The 17,989-nt window shown below is 37.5% G+C and overlaps 1 protein-coding gene across 5 annotated transcripts in view; it reads left to right on the forward strand.

Annotated features, from left to right (window-relative positions):
- The window catches only part of KCNIP4 (potassium voltage-gated channel interacting protein 4), a 282,505-nt gene that overhangs the window by 174,306 nt on the left and 90,210 nt on the right, over positions 1-17,989 (forward strand). The gene's annotated exons all lie outside the window — the stretch shown is intronic.

Here is a 17,989-nt window from a genome sequence, read left to right on the forward strand (position 1 = left end):
GAAAGGTTAGTTGGAGTAAGGTTGGAGTAAGGTGGGTGTTGGTCTCTTCTCTCAAGTAACAAGTCATAGAACAAGAGGAAATGGCCTCAAGTTGCACCAGGGGAAGTTTAGATTTGATATTATGAAAAAAAATGAATCACTGCAAGGGTTGTGAGGGCCTGGAACAGGCTGTCCAGGGAAGTGGTTGAGTCACCATCCCTGGAGGTACAGAAAAGATGTTGTAGATGTGGTGATTCAGGACATGGTTTAGTGATGGCCTTGGCAGTGTGCTAGGTTAGCAAGTGGACTTGATGATCATAAAGGTCTTTTCTTGCCTCTGTATCTGCACTGCTAGGAAGTATTTTTGACTTGTCTCTTGTTTTCACCTGGAGTTTAATTAGACTGATTAAGTCTAATTAAGGGACCTCAAGATTTGGCAGCTAAATGGTTCTCTGAGCAGAAACTTAGTAACTCTGGTAATTTAATTTTGGATTTTTCATTTGAGATTGTAATCAATTGTTCATCCCTGCAGCTACTGGCAAAGGGATAGTGACTATTGAAAGGGAGTTGTATACTTCAGTGATACTCAGTAATTCCAGAAGGGTGAGCACCATCAACCTTTAAAAAAAGTAAAGGCAGGTTTCAAAGAATTATCAAGTTGCATGGTCTGTCTTGGTTCTAGCTAATCTTCAAGTAAACAGCTAAACTATGTAAATTTGGTTTTCTCCTTCACTTCTTTTATTTATTTTCCTTTCCTTCAGTCTTGTTTTTGTCAATTAAAACTGTTTGTCTTTGCTGAGCAACAGAAGTAAACTATAGAGTTAACTGAAGCACAATTTTACTGTCAGCAGTGGTATCTGGGGAATCTGATGTGCCCACAAATGTAGAGAATTGGAAACAAAAGTGTGTTTATATCTCTTAGCAAGAACAGAGACTGGGGGGGTCAGGATCAGCTAACAGATGACAGGAAGGAAGAACCTGCTGAGCAGCAAGTGCAACAAAGATCCCTATCCCAGTAAATTTCGAAGCAGATTAGTATTTGATATTCATTATAAATTGGTTTGTAACTTCAGGGGAAAAAAGAAAGACATTTAACAGATGTAGATAGTCACTCTTTTACAGAGTGCTGGAGGCAGAGGTAGAATGATTAGAGCTGTGTGAGAAAGGCTGCTCTTAATTCTCAGGGAAAATGAAAACAACAGATAAAAGATGGAAGATGGATGAAAATGGCATAAGATCTCATGGACCTGAGTTCCTGAGATATTTCAGCTCAATAACAATATAAATCTTCTTTGGTATTTATTCTGCATTAGGCTAGCATTCCAAAAATGAAAAATGTATTAACTTCTGTCTGTTGGAGTCTGCAGAAATATATTGCTGGGGACACACAAAAAGTATTTTGTGTTCATCTTATGAGCATAGTTGGTTTATATAGCTTAGATCTTTCTTCTCAAACATTCATGGTATATTTACCTGCATATTAAGGGTTATTTTGAAATAGAAAATCTTTTTCCTGGCTCTTCCATTAAGTTTATCAGTAGTCCATGTGCAAACTTTGATGATGTAAAAGGTAGTGGGTTTTTTACTTATAGATATGACTGCAATGTAGTTCTGTAAGGGAGGAAGAGCTTCATTTTCCAGGCAGCCCCTGAGAGAAAGGGGAGATTTCTTCCACCTCTTTACCAGCTGCATGACCAGTTGCTCCCCAGGGAATAAACAGCTGAACTCCTGAGGTGGAGATGGCACTCTGCCAAGTGCAGCCTTCAATCACAAGTATAACATTGGGGACCTGATGATTTATTCCACAAGTTCTTAAGTGTCCACCTTAAGATGTGCTTTTTTTCCTACTCTGCCGAACTTGTTTGTCTTCTGGATGCATCTGGATGCATTTTTTCAATACATGTTCTTCCTGAGTCTCTAAATCAGGCTTTTGATTCCAAGGATCTGCCAATCTGCATCTTTAGTATGTACTTCCACTTGTGAAAGAAAATTGCATATAAATAATCTAGAAAAGTTTGGGAGAAATACAGGAGTAGAGAAAGAAATCTAAAGTTTCTTCACATGTTACCTAGATCATCCCTGTCTAAAGGGAGTAAAAATTTACAATTCATTAATAGTTTGGGGTTTTATTGTGTCTTGAATTGTAGAAAGTTAGGTTAGAAGGGACCTCAAGATAATCTGGTCCAACCCTTCTAATAGTATAGTTTATATGAGATGTCTCAGCACCCTGTTGATCTGACACTTAAAACTTTCCAAATTGGGGGAATCCACCATTGAGACCACCTGGGAGACCATTCCAATGTCTGACTGTCCTCATGGTGAAAAATTTACCTCTTGTATCCAATAGGAATCTCCTGAGGAGTAAGTTGTGCCCACTGCCCTCATTTTGTCCGTGTGACTCTTTTTAAATAGGGAGTCTCCATCTTCTCCATATCCCCCCTTTAAGTACTGGAACATTGTAATAAGGTCTTGCCCTTGAGTCTAAGACTTAGCAGCCTGTTAACATGTTTCTTTTTGTTTGTCTTAAGCAAAATAAATATTTACCAAATTGCATTCATCATCCTCAAGATGATGTTTTCAGCCTAAACTTCTTAATTTTAATACTGGAGTACGGTGTTGTAACTTAAGGCTATTACTAATTTTGCCCAAGAACAAAAGACTAGTTTAACTAAGTAGGTCTTAAAAATTAAAGAAGTCCTTTGTCTTCTACAGAAATCCTCAACTATACCAATGAACTATATATCATAGGGATGTATATACGTTGATCTATGTTGGTGTGTCTGAGTTTTGCTAATTGTATTTTGTAATATTTATGTGTAGTAGCAGTGTCTGTTTAAAGAGCTACTTTTATACATGTTAAAATAGGAAGAATAAACAACAAAAACCCTCCAAATATGAAAGAATAACTTCCTAAGACAAAAAACCCCAAACCAACACAACAACCTAAACAAAAAAACAACCCCAAACTTATAAAGCTTTCTTTATAAAGCTTTCCTTAGAATTAATTTTCTCTTACTGCTGTTTTTGTGTCCTTTGGTACATCAGGTTATGACTCTGGCTGAAAAAATGATTTCCAGCATTTATTTTACTGCCGGGTGTTTGATAGCTCAGGGCACAAAATGAAAATGATAAAGTGAAAGCTAAACTCTCCCTCAAATTGGGACTCACTTTTGAACTCAGAAGAATACAGTGTACCAAATCACCTGGGTCATTGCCCACTGAGTGCTCCATAGAGCAATGTCCCTGGGACCAAAGAGAGCTTTGATCTCTTTGTGCTTTGCCAAACAGCTCTTAATGTGGTGCAAAATGCTGCAGATAGCCCTAAACCATTTGACAATTATCACCTGCAGTGTGTGGTAGTGCCTGCTTTTTCTTCTTTTGCTTCTGGAAAGCTGTAGTGTTCAGGTCATTGAACGAATCATTAAGAGCATGGATAATTGATAACAGGACAAGGGGAAATGGCTTCGAGATTTAGGTTGGATATCAGGAGAAACTTCTTTACAGAGAGGGTTGTTAAGCACTGGAACAGGCTCCCCAGGGAGCTGGTTAAATCTCCATCCCTGAATGTGTTTAAAAATCGTCTGGATATGGTGCTTTAGTGGTAGGTCTCAGAAATAGGGTAATAGGGCTAGGACAACGCTGGACTCAATGAACTTGAAGGCCTTCTCCAGCCTGAGCAAGTCTATGATTCTATGAGACTGCAGCAGGGGTCTGGTATCTGGATGTGGTACTCTGGGGGTGACACCAACATTTTCCCTTTTCCCACAAGTGGGCTAAAGTTGCCCATCTTGTCAAATACAGTCTGAGAACTTCCACTCATCCTTCGTGCTCGTCAGCACAGAGCATACTCTGCAAAATGCTGGTTGAACCCCTGGAAAGCTTGGAAATGCAGAAGTGAGCTGAACTCCACTCCTCCACACCTGGGGTATCTTCATTTTGTTGTCACTGGAGACTGAGAATTGCAGAGACTGAGAGGTTGTTGGGGACTATTCCTTTACTTTGATATCTTGATTTTTTTTTTTTGAAACTTGCTGATATATGTTTCCAAAGATATTAAAACCACCTTAGATTTCTGTCAGCCCATCCATTATTCCTTCAGAGACACCCTGTGTACATAGTACCTTAGAAAAAAAGACAACATGATTTATTTATTTTTTAACGAATTAAATTTGTAAGGAAAATCTTGATAGTTACAAGTTTTTTCAACTCAGTGATCCATAGAAAATGTTTTTTCAAATAATCTAGAATGGACTGGGGTTTTGGATGGGAGAAATTATTGTACTTGCTCAAATTCTTAGCTATTTTTACAGTGTTTTTCTACCCCTACACTATAAGATGTTGTGATTTTTAACAGATTAATATCACTGAGAAACTTCTTTGGGGATCAAAAATTCCTTCAGTTCAACAAGTTCAGGAAGCATTGCCTAACCTTTACTGCAGTTGCATTCCCTTTTCCCCAAAATAATTAAAAGTGAAAGAAAACAACCTTCTGGCAGTGAAGCAGTGAGACAGCCACTGTGTTTTGTTGTCTGGTGTCTGAGAGCAGATATCATATGTAGCTGCTTTGGTATGCTAGACAGTGTCATTAATTAGGAAGGAAAAAGGTACCAGGTTTGAATTCACCTAGAGAACTTACCAGCTGGCTGAACACCATGTAATATAAGCTTAATTTCTTCCTAAGGCCAGGATTCAAATCAGAAAAAGTAAGGAATACCTTGCAGAGGTAGTAGTTGTATAAACATGTCCTGTATGCTTATGTTAAGAAATATAAATCAGGATCAGACTGAACTGGGTTTTTTTGTGACTGCCTATGAGCATCCAGGCTGGATATCAGGAAAGAATGGTGTTGCTGCTTGGCTACTGCTTTTCTTTGCTTATACCTGGTGTGACAGCAAGTTCTGACTTTGTCTGGAAATTTTTTTATGCTGGTTATGTCAGTTCAAACCCACCCAGGATTTTTTTTTCCTTGCTTGCATGCTATTTAACCATTAGAATCTGGTTTTTGTCCTTCTGAACTTGCACAGGATTCCTGGGCTTGGAACCACAGCCATGAGATCAGGACTCCAAGTGAAGTGAGCGCTGTCTGCAAACCATCTTGAAGATTTCATTTTCTGGTTTTTGTTTAAGTAAATTTTTTTTTGTCTGGCTTAATGATCTCTGAAAGCTCACACTGTATCAGACAAGCACCATAGCAAGTGCAGAGAGGATGGCATGCTAAGGCCAGAGCAGTAACCTGTCAGACCTGTTCAGACAGCCTTGGAACAGCCTAATTATTCTCCAGTGTATCACAGATTTCCTTCAGTGAAAGACAGAATGTGTTACTGTCATTATTAGCAAAGAAAGATCTCTAAGAATAAGTTTGAAAATAAACATTACCAGTGCAAGCATCAGTTGCTTTGAGGGAATGGGCTGAAATCTTGGCACACTCTTGGGGTACCTGAAAATTAAGGGCATACAGAGGCACCTAATTTTGGAGGGAAAGGGTAAATGAAATGTATTTGCTTTTGGGTAAAAACCACAAAATGTTATTAAATGTTTGACATTAATTTTATGAGAGGAGGATGTTAATGAAATGCTAAGGCTCTGAATGGCTGTCTCACCATACAATCATGCTCACAACTAATTGAGTTCTACTTAAAAACTAGTTACTGATTTTTTTCCATATAGCAGTTTTGCCTAATTAGAGTGAATTCAGAAAAAAGCAACATGATTGGAATGCTGGGAAAATTGCTTCTTAGAAGATTAGAGGAATTGATATTCATTGCCTGGTGCACAGAAGATTATTGGGGTGAAATGATTCCTGGAGTATTAATGGCAGCAAAAATATTCTTGATCTTAAAAATAACTGAAAATAGCTTAAAAATCCAACCAGTTCCAAATCCTGTTGGTTTAACAGGAGAAAGACATGCAGGCATCCAAAGCTACCAAAGAAGAAAAGGTTTGATCCCTGCAGTAGCCTAACAAAATCAGAAGTTTTGCTGAAGGTTCCAGAAACTTCTGTATTTTGTTGCTTTCCTCATTTTAGCCCCAACAAGAACTTTATGATGCTGCAGTTAGTAGGACATTAAAATGCTTTCCCAGTGAAGAGCTGTAACCTTCCATTTACTTACCTAAGTGATAACAAAGCATTGTAAGCTCATTGCTCTCTTCATGGTTTGGTTTTTTACTGCTGCTGCTTCCCAGAGTGCTGGAACAGCAAAACCAATAGAGCAGAAAATTTTTCATTGTGTTGCATGGATCCTTAAATATCCCTGTAGGTTCTTACTTTGAGATACTGCTATAAGCCAAGAAAAAACTGCATGAGGAGATGTGAAATTTCAAGTTAGGCTATTTCTTCCAGTCTCTGCAGCAGAAGTTTTTTTTTCTTCTTCTCTTTTGTGAAAGAATGAGAGTCTAGCTCCCAAAATCTTTCAGTTTTCTGAATTATTGGTACTCTGCCTAACCTCTGCTTTTGATGGGGGAAGTTGAAGGCTTTAGGAGCATCTTGGATTCCTAATAGACTGAAACCTTGGAATGAGAAAAGAAAAGAAAAAAAGTACCATACGCATTTATGTCTGTAGCCTTGTTCATTTTCCTTTGTTTTTACTGCAGTTTCTCAGCAATAAATCCCTTTACTGTGGGTGAATTTTAGGCCCTACACTGGACACTTCGGTGTCCAGAAGCAAGAATAAATCTGTCCCTAAAGGGTTTATTTTCACATGCAATTGAAATTATATTTAACCCCCAAAATTATAGCTTGTAAATGTTATTCAAATTGTATAATATGTAAAACTAGATGACCTGTAAAAAAATATACATATTGTATAATATGTAAAACTAGATGACCTGCTTAGGAAACAAAGTGCTAAAATGTTATTGGAAGGAATGTAAATCACAGAATCAGAGAAGTGTTGAGATGGAGAGGATGTCAGAGATCATCTGGTGTCACATCCCTGCTCGAGCAGGGACACCTAGAGCTGGGTGCCCAGCCCTTTGTCCAGATGGCTTTTGAATATCTCCAAGGAGGCAAATGCCACAGCCTCTCCAGACAAGCTGTTCCAGTGCTTGTTCACCCACCCTGTGAAAAAAGTGTTTCCTGCTGGTCAGAAGGAACCTCTAGGGTTCCATTTTGTTCCCATTGCCTCTTGTTGCTGGGCAGCACTGAATTGAGCCTGGCTCTGTCTTCTTCACACTTCACCTTTAGGTATTGATCTACATTGATGAGTATTCTCTTCCCCAGGCTGAACATCCCCAGCTCTTCAGCCTTTTCTTACAGGAGGGATGCTCCAGGCCCTTAGATGTCTGTATGGCTCATTGCTGGACTCTGTCCAGTATTTCCATGTCTCCCTTGAACCAGGAACTGGGAACAGTAATCCTGGAGTGGTGTCATCTGATGAGGTATCACTTTTTTTGTCCGTGAAAAATAGAAAAAAAACCAAGGTCATGCTTCAGAAGCTGTTAATAAATCAAACAATGCTATATATACAATGCTGAATATGGCATAATTCTGAACAGTAACCACATGTCGCAGGTCTAAGCAAATCTGTGCATATGTTAAACACAGTCCAAGTCTTACAAGGGACAAGATAATGATTACAGGGGGTTTTGAGTTATGTTTCTTGAAAGTGCTGCAGCAGTGTAATATGGGTTATTTTATTGTAGCTCATCTTTATAGGACAGATACACTCATCTTTTAGCAAGTAGAAATATGTCAGCTACTTCAGATTTCATTTATGATACTTCCCTGTTGCTATGGAAAAACATAGTTTTTCACCTTTCTAAAAACCAGGGAGAGAAATAGAACGTTTATTGTACATGGGTTATTTTACATCACAGAAGGAGGGGGGCATCACAAGAAAAGAGCTGCAGAGTAGTGATGTTCTCAAGATCGTGTTTAAAAATATTTTTTTTTATTTGCTAACCATTTGTTGAACCATAGCAAGTCAGACAGACCAGTTTTGAAGCAGAGGTGTTGCACAGGGTAAGTTGAGGCTTTTCACTTGGTAGATGGCTGGTTTGGAGCTTGGATGGGGAAAATTCTTGTTGCTTACAAGATTAGCTTTTGATACTAGCATACAAGGTTCCTTTGTTTTCTCATTCATCACAGCAGAAAAAATACCCCTGTCCTTTTCTTTAGAAACTCATCTGAAGTAATCTAACTGCAGAGTTAGGTAAAAACATGAATGCACAGCTTTTGACATGTATGGGCAAGAGTAAATGAATATATTTATGATTTGGCTAACAGAAAATGACTGAATATGTAACAGTGAATGCGGCTGATCTCTGCCACCCTTTCTACTAGCCTGATCTATACCTGGGGTAGCCTCCCAGTACCCAGTAGTTCTTTTTTTTTTTTTGCATTAACAAAATGGTTAATAATGGTGTCCCCTTGCTTCAGTAATCACACAAATAGCAGTGAAAGAAAAAAAGCAGCAGGTCAGACATTGCCATCTTCTTTCCAAATGTGAAAAAACTGAAGAGGAGGATTGTGCACAGGAAAAAAAAAAAAGAAAAATAACAAAGAAAAGAAAAGAAAAAAAATTGTAATGTTAGTCAGAGGAAGGTAGGTCAAATATTTGCTCAGATGCTACTTGAGAAGAAGGGGTGGGAATTAAGAATGTATGAGTGAGGCAAGCTTGAGCTTTCTTAAAAATATTCTGCACTCCTGCTTGGGTAATTCAATGGCAAGAGAAGCAACAAGCAGTTAATTTTAAAGCCAATATACAGCAAGCTCTCTGGGGGCAAATTTACTTAGTGATGTTTCCCTGCTGGTTAAGCTAACCTGGCTGAGCTTTCTGGTACCAGAACTGGATCAGGGATAATAAAGTCACTGGGTTTGACTGCCCCCTGGTAATTCTGCACTGCTGCTCCTGCCCTGTGCCCATGTAGGTGTCTGGTGCTGCTGACAAACCTGCTTGTAGCAATTTCTGCTGCTGTGAAATCCTCTGTTTTCGTCTAAAAAGGAATACAGGTCTCTAGGCTGAAGGCAAAGTCACGTAATTTAGAGATAATTTTATTTGTCAAGCAAGCCAGTGGGCTTTGCAGGAAAACAAAGCAGAATTTGATTACTTACTGTTACTGAATGTAATTTAACCTTGTTTGGGAGAGGGATAGCCTCTCTGTGATGCTTTGCTAAAGCTTGATAAATTAAAATGCTACTGTTAGTCCCATGGCCATACTGTTTAATTTACAGTCCTCTTGCAGACCAGCTATTTTAAGCATAATTGTATAATATGCTGTATCAATCAATTTTATAGAAAAATGAAACCATCTGTACCCGATATGTCATGAGGGGAGCTGGTAATGGTTGACTAGTGGGCTTCTTTTCAGTGCTTGTTTTCAGATCAGTAATGGCAGCAGTCCTTTGATTTAGATGAAAGCAAGAACAAAAGCTTCTTAGGAGCAAGCAAGAATCAGAAGGTGAAAACGAAGAGGAAAAAAGTAATAAAATCTCATACCATAGCCTAGAAGCAGACTACTAAAATAAGGAAATCGGTTTTATGCAGCTGTAGCTGCAATATTATTTTATTGCAATTTACTTCTAAGTGTGAAACCAAACCTTCAAAAGCTTGGATACCGTATTTTCTTCCTTGATTACAAACCAGTGAATCTTATCTTGCCTGTACAGGTGTTAAATTTCTTCTTTCTCAGCCTATATTCACTTACAGTCATTAAAGACCTAGGGCACTTATTGTAAATATTGAAGGTGATATATGAAGGCTGACAAATTTAATCTTGGGTGATTACACTCTATCTACCTCCTCTAACCAGCAAAATTTTCCCTGCAGTTTTGGTTGGATAAGTAATCTTCTAGTGCAATACTGTGCTCTTCAGTAGCTTCAGCACTGAGAAGAAGACCAAAGTGATTCCACACAGTAAACTCATTTTTGGATGCATTTTATGAAAATTTCACATTGTTCTGTAATTACCTGTAGCAACCTACACAGGAGGGTGTTGCATTCAAGAAATAAGAATTATTTTACCTTGAGAAGAGTTCTTGAAAGGATGTGCATAAATTATTTGCTTCTCCTGGCTCTCAGAATGCTTTCTAGTGGACATAGTTTTCCTCACTGATCTAAGATAGAAACCTGTTTGTGTAGAAAGCTGTAGATTTATTGCCTGTTGACAGATTTCTTGCTGGCTAACTAATAGGAGAATTAAGTTCATTATATGCCAATAATTCTCCTAACTAGCTCAGATTTGGCATGAACAACAAGCTGAAGATTACAAGTACATCTGACCTGCATGCAGGTGCCCTTTCTGTGTTTGTCTCATTCTCTTCTGCCTGACTGATGTTTCCCTCTGGAAAAAAAGACAGTATGAAAAGAAGAGAAACTAATTAATACTTCCAAATTTTGTTTCTATTTCTAACTCATCAGCAGTTTCCCTTTTCAGCTACATTGGGTAAAATATCAAATAGAGTCTAATGAACTATTACTACTAGCCAATTAAAACTTCCCCTCTCCCCATAAATTAATTACAATACTGGGACGATTTTACTACTTAGGAAAGCAGTATAATTCAAGTAAATTAATGGAAAATAATACAGCCTTGCCTTGAAAGCTGTTCAGTTGTGATCAGCACCATTCTGCACTAGACAACAGCAAATTCAGAAATTCTGCAAATAAGCAAAATGAAAATCCTTCTCAGTATGAAGACTTTCCTGTTTAAAAAAAGCCATAGAAGACTGATGCTGTTTACAAGCAGATGTTAAAACCAAAACATAATGGGAAGACATAAAACACTTCAGTGTATTTGGGATCAGATAGGCATTCATTGTACAAAAGTCAGAAAAAATTGATAAGAGGAAGAGTTTGTAAATTACAATGAAAAAGTCTTTTGAGCATTAAAATAAAAATGAAATCTTAGGTAAAATAAAAATTCTTGATGGAAATTAAAACAACTAAAATAAAACTACATGTTTGTTTAACTGTGTTAATTACAGTGACAACTCATAGTTAAAAAATAGGAATTTGGGGGCATTAAACTAGTTTACTAATGTATATAAAAGAAGTATGATAATACAAATTAATTTTGAAAGAACTGTGTAACCATATAAAATTATAGTGTAATTTTAGAACTAAATACTGAATTAGTATTTAACTATTTATGGCATTGGAAGCAACCTGTGTGTTTCTAAGTATTTGTTAGTGATGTGTTAAATTAGGTGGAATATTGTGTGGTTTGAAATGGCAGATCTTCTCTGCTTTAGTCAGCTTTGAAGTTATTAAAATTCAATTTCTCATATCTAAACTTTATAAATAGTATTTCTGAGTACTTTTTTCTCCTTTCAAGAAGCACTGGAAAATTGTAGGTAATCTACAAGCATACAGCAATCAGGTCTAAAATTTACCTAGCATGTCATACACAGTCCTACTTAATGTGTCTTTTTCATATGAACTGCACTCCATCTATAGATCATTCTATTGCCAATGGTTAGAATTGCCTGTAACCAGATGGGATTGTTTGTAGAAAAATGTGAGGAACAGAGAACAGAATTGTGCTCATTCTGTCAAGTTTAGAACTCCCTTCAGATCTGTTCTTCCACAGCTCAGATGCGTGTCCTACAGCACTTTAACACTGGTGTCTCATGTCTATTTATTTAGGAGAGAAAAACTTGCACTTCTGTTTCTGTTTACACAACCAACCCCCAGGGGAAGGTCACTGACAGGAGCAGGTCCATGGCCATGGTCTCCCTCACTCCATCCTTTGAGAGACACTGCCCTGCCATCATACAGCATATACTGCCCTTACTCTCTGGAGGGGCAAATCAGCCCCTTTTGTCTTGCTAATTCAGGATTGTCCTGTATTGGAGTTTAGTATTAACATAGTTATGCTTTATTATAACTAATGGTAAGCCCACAGAGCCTGAATTTCCATCAAACATTAAAGGTTCCGTGTCCAATCTTTGTGGAGAGGAGTTGACAGCAAGTGGAAGATGCAGTGTATAGCTGGGATAGCTTCCTAACAATTATGGAAACCTTTTTTTTTTTCCCCTCATGCAACTCATTGAATAATCACAAGACATTTTATAAAAACTATATTGCTAAAGCACCACCAGAATTCATTGCAGTGTCAAAAATGAAAGCAGGAAATAGAGAAAGCCAATGAGCCAGAGAAACAATTGAATATTAGAAGTTGATCTCTTCTTTCAGTGCTTCATGTTAAGGATGGTGTTTTCCTTTTTGTCCTGGAGGTGGCATTGTGAAAAAATTCTTTTTCTTGAACAGCTTTTAAAATTTTCTTGTTGTGTCAATACAGACATTCTATAAGTATGTGTCACGTAAATATTTATTTTTAAATAATTGCACGAAATATGATAGGAGGGAGAGAAATTACACCTGACTATGAATTTGGAAAGGGATCAGAACACAAGAAGGTACCCTATATATGAGTGAATTCTGTTACCTCTTTGTTCAAGATTGATTTCATTTTCAAATGCTCTGAGGCATGGAATTTTTTTGATAGAACCACTTCCAGAAAAATTCATCTCCTGAACTGACAGTGTTTGTTGCATGGTGTATTAGAGGAAACATTTCATACATCACTTCCTTTCTCTTTCCATAGAGTTTTTTATCCTTACTGCTTTACTTTGCAGAGCTAAGACTTGGAGATTCCCAAAGAATGTGTGTGGTTCTCCTGTCTTAGAGAACTATCATGAGAAACAATAGGAAAAGTCTTTTTTTTTTAAAGGAGTTAAATTTTGAAGTCAGTAATCAGTTACATTAATATGACTGGGTGTTCTCAGGTTAATTTTTTTCTCTTTAGAAATTCTTCACCGTCCAGTACTTTCCTATAGGAAACCTGGGGAGGGACTTGTTATGAGTACCTGTAGTCATCAGCCAAAGGGAGATTGGTTTCAGACTGAAAGAGGGTAGGTTTAGATTAGATATAAAGAAGAAATTTTTTACTATGAAGGTGGTGACACACTGGAACGGTTACGGTATGATTGTTTGCATTATATTAAGATTATTGTTTCTGTAATGCCTGTGAAAAATATTGGTCAAAGTTCTCATCCTGACATTACATAAAGCCTCGAAATATTGTGAACATTTGTCCATGCTTTCCCATTGGAGAAAAAAGGAAAAAAAAATGGAAAAAAAATTTATAAATAAATAGGAATAAGTTCAGTTAAAATAGAAGTGAGAGATGAGAGTTAGCTGAGATTAGTAAACCAGAGCTGTAAAAGGAGATGGAATAACTAGAAACTGAAAAGAAGAAACAAAAATGTTAATTTTCTTTTAAAAGGAATAGAACTTGTAAATGTAAATAAATTTAATAATTATTTTGCAATGTGAGGCAAAGCAAATGATGTACTTGGAAGGTGCAAATGTGGGATGGTGTACTGAGTTTGATTTATTTCTATTACGCTTTCCTCTAAGACATTGTTTTAGATCTACAGTGAAAGGAACTTGTGTGCAGACTGAGACTGTAAATAAATAATACAGAACTCATGACATTCTAGTATTAAATACCAAGGCAAGCAAAATCAAAGGAGGCTGTTGCTTATATCTTGCCAAAATATAACCTAAAAGCACACACATGATTTTTTAAATAAAAAAAGGCAGATTCTAGAGTCCTGCTCTGAAGAAAAACAAAAAAGCTGATAGTAAGCTGGAGATTACATTTTTCTTTCTCTATCTGGTAGCTGGTAAGCAATAGATTGTTAATGTTACACTTTTATGTTACTCTGATTTAAAATGATAGAGGCTCTCTGAACAAAGCCAAAAGTTTTTGAGCTTCTCAAAATTTAATAAAAATTGTTTCTAGTGGAAAGAGTTAAGCAACCTAAGATGAGTAGTTAATATCAGACATCATGTATGAGGTTGTTTTTAGTGTTAGGCTAAATATGTTTTTTTAGTAATAAGAGTGTTGAAACTTATTTTTTCTGAGACTTCCCTTCACTTCGATTTAGTGCTTTGCATGCCAGTGGACAGGATGTAGTTAAATTATTAGGATGGTCTCAAGAACAAGTATTTAGGCCTAACTTTGTATTTCTGCATTTGCTGCATAAATGTTCTGAGCCTGTTAATCTGACTGAGTATCCTCTTTGTAACCACCCTAATAAACACAGGACAATTAGTTTTATACAGAATATGCAATAAATCAGCTGGGATCATAAGCCTGTTTTCTTTTTCCCCTGATATGTAGCTTGGGGAAGATCTTCCCAGGATCTATGGAAAATGCCTAATTCCCATTCATCATACATCAGAATTTGGGGTTCAGCATTTCTAGGTTCACATCCTTAGACAGAAAAGCATTATTTGGTTCCTAAATCAATAAATAATACATTCTTCCTGGCTCCAGAATAGGGGTTTGGGCAGTGCATGTCTGTTTGACAGCACTATATTTTGCTAGCTGGAAGCTCTGATCGTATTTCTTTAATTTCCATTCTCATTTCCACTGAAGATTCTAATTAGATCCTGAGGATGCTTAAGAAGGGGAAAGGGAAAGCTTTTCTCAGAACGTGATATTTTCCAATGCAGAGGGCAGTAGTTTGCTGATGTGCAGCCTTCAGCACGTGTGAAAACAGATGCCTGTCTTTTTAGCAAACTGGGGCTTGTCAAACTTCACAAGAAATGTGCTGAGAGAAGCTGGGGAAGGGCTGCACATGCCGGGGCTGGGAGCACTGGAGTGCAGAGAGCTGGGAGCAGCCTGCTCCCTGGTGCAAGTTTCCAGGGAGCTTTTCTTCTTGGCACTGACACAGCCAAGTCTCCAGCTCCAACACAGATGTTCTTCCAGCAGCTCTGAAGTCAGGCTGCTCACTGGATACCATGTCATACCCAGGGGTTCGTGGTCCACCTCAGCCTTCCAAGAGGACTCGCTGCTGATGAAATCAAGTGCTTAGAGAAGCATGAGATGCTGGGGTTTATTTAATATTTTGTCTCAGCTGGAGGGGCTGGTGAATCACCACAGCTCGGTACAGCATTGCTTTGCACCACTACAACTTTCTTCAAAGCAAACTCTTGGTAAAATCCTCTCGTTTCCCTCTGATTGTGAACTGGTGTGAAGACTGGAATGATTTGCCTGTTGGAAGGATGTTGACTCTTGAGTGGGAGTCAGAGGGACTGCAAACAGTGGGTATTGTTGTGATTATATTTGCATCTCTGAAGCTGCTTCATTTGCTGGGACTGATTGATTTTTCAGAAGGTAAAGTGGTCACTCACAGTTCGTGCTGTTTGTAGGTGTGGTGTCTGATCTGGTAAAACAGTGTCAGGTAGAAAAGCTATGAAAGGAAGAGGCTTGAAAAGTAAAAAAGCTTCGTTTGTTTCTGCTGCTTTTATTCTGCTATTGTAAAACAGAAGTAGGTGCTAGCATCAGATTTTTGTTTTGCAGTGAATTGCCAGCTGTCTGAGTGGATGTTTTTTAAAAAGAATGAAAGCAGTGAATATAACACCTGTCTGTCAGTTGCCTTTGAAAGCTGTTCAGTGATACAAAACTTTGCAGATTAAGTGAATTTTAGTTTAGTTCATGCTTATAACATATTTTGCTCTTCTGATTTAGGATTGAATTAGAATTTTGTTCTATATCAGCATCTGTATTTTAAAAACCTGTTTCACAGATAAAGGCAAAGCACTGTTACTACAGGATAAGCTTTAGGATCAAGTGTATTCAACACCTTTCAAAAAAGACATAGATGCCAACATCAGATGTGGATATTCTAAATATATATAATGAATATATGTTTTTAAACTCCTGTGTGCTTGATTAGATTCCTGTTTGGTCTCTACTGTATTTGTCATGTAATTTCATCTACTCTCACAGGGCTTCATATTAATTTTATCAGTAGTTTATCAGTAGTGAGATTTTTTTGCATTTTGTATGAATAGGTTAATCCAGTTTAGTTATTAATGAGATTTTTGCTGTCTACTTTTCAGCTTATGAACAAAATGTCATGTGTGGGCTGCTGTAGTAAACAAAAGCTATTCACTCACTGAAGCCCATGCTCATAAAATACTTGCTTTTGTCAGTATATTTGTACATGTGAACCCAAAGCAATCCTTTTTGCTAGGTAGCTGCTTTCTGTCAGAATCACACAGCCAAGGATAGCACTACAGTTTTCTGAAACATTAAGTTTTCATCATGGAATGGGATCTTTGATAGATGTAGATTCACATCATCACCTCATAAAATTGTTCAGCGTGCTAATAAAATGTGAAATCTATAACACAGCACTTTTATAGTTACTGAACTCTGGAAATTAATCATCCTTAAAACTGTGTGTGGTGAGAAGGTATAAGATTCACTCTAATATTGTGTAATGCATTGGTTATGGAATTGTAAAATTGATTTTTGAATTCTAAACAAATGAGTAATTTTTATCTCATAACAGTGCCCACATTTGGAGTGTTTTATACTTTGGATGTGTAGTGTTTTTAACATCTGAAAAATCCCCATAGTAGATAAGTCTTCAACTTTACAACACATGGTAATAGGGGCGAAAAAAAGATTAAAACTGCAGCATTAGTTGTTTTTCTTAAGAGATGTACAGTTACTTCTTTCTCTTGATTTCTCACAGTGATATTGCCATTAGGTCTTTGGGAAAATTTCAGCTGTATTAAATCACCTTTAAAAATATCCCCTCAGTAGAAATTCGACCTATTTTAATATAAATTATAATAAGTTCAGGACAATATATCAGTTGTTGTATAACTTTGTTTCAGTATACCTATTAGTTTCATGGCATTTCCTCACATGATAATGTAATAATTTCACTCAAAAATATCTAGCAACATAAAACTGATCTCTAGGTAAAAAGATTAAACATTTTATACCATTGTGGATACATTTATAACATCTGTACTGTGAATAGATCCAGTGACTCAGGGAATTTCCCATTGCCTGGGGGCTGATTTGTGCTATTTAACTCTTCCATGTTTGGGCACTGTCATCATCATTAAACAGGAATTCTGCCCCAGATGATTAAGGAATAGTTTCACAGAGTATTCAGAACTAATGGTGTGTTCTCTTATGGAATGCAAGGACAAAATTTTCCTTTTCTATAGGAGGACCATGCTTGAATGGCCAGTGTTGATCCTGAAACCAAAAATGAGCAGTGGGTCCTCCCCATCTACCACCTGGAGGAAGGACATGAGCCATGTACTGAAATAAATCTGTTATTAGGCTTTCTCATGTCTTAAAAACCTTGTTCTAATATTCCAAATATATTCACTTAACTGTGAAAAGATCACTAAAAGACAGGGCAGCATGCTTTTCCTGAGATTTCTCAATAAAGGACAGAGAATGACAGCTGAATGACAAATTCTCAGTTGCTAACTTGTTACAACTTCACTGATTTTAGTGAGGTCGCGATGTGCACTACCGCTGGTTTTGCCAGCAGAGCAAATTGTCTAAGCCCAAACCAAGAGTGAGCAGCAGAAATGGGAGCAGAACTAAAGTGATCTACAAAAGCATCATGGACTGAGTAATCAAGAGTGTTTCAGTTCACTTTTCCTCTCTGTCCACAGACGTATAAGGGTAGCTTCAGCTTCACAACTCCTTAATCTGCCTGTACTGTAAACTGGGTTATTGGGGTTTTTTTATAGTCATTTATAATGAGATATAAAATACTCTACATCGTGTATTCCAGGCACTTTTAATACTTGTCTTAAAAAAAGAAGAGAGTTAAAGCAATACTTCACTTGCAGAAAGATTTCTTCTGTAACAGATACTGGAAGTCTCCCACCCAGTACAGCTTCTTCACCATACAGTCAACTCTCCTGCAAAAAAGGGATTTTCAATTGAATGCACAAAAAGATGAGTGTTCACACTTAGCTGTGCTGTGTGGTACAACCACCCTCCTTTACTTTAGATACCAAAGGAGTTACAGTGCAGAAGGGCCTGAGTTGCCCTCTGTCCTCTGTGGTAAAGTGGAAGAATCCAGGCAGCCTACTTAGTGCTCAGCATTTGGCTAGAAAAATGTTGTCTGGGCCCCTGATTTGATCCTGTGTCCCAGACTGGGGACTGTGGTCTTCAGCTTCATCCATCCTCTCCTAAGCAGGAAAGAAAAATCAGAATGAGGAGAAACCTG

Source organism: Heliangelus exortis, chromosome 4, assembly GCF_036169615.1.
Source record: "Heliangelus exortis chromosome 4, bHelExo1.hap1, whole genome shotgun sequence".
Lineage (NCBI taxonomy): Eukaryota > Metazoa > Chordata > Aves > Apodiformes > Trochilidae > Heliangelus > Heliangelus exortis.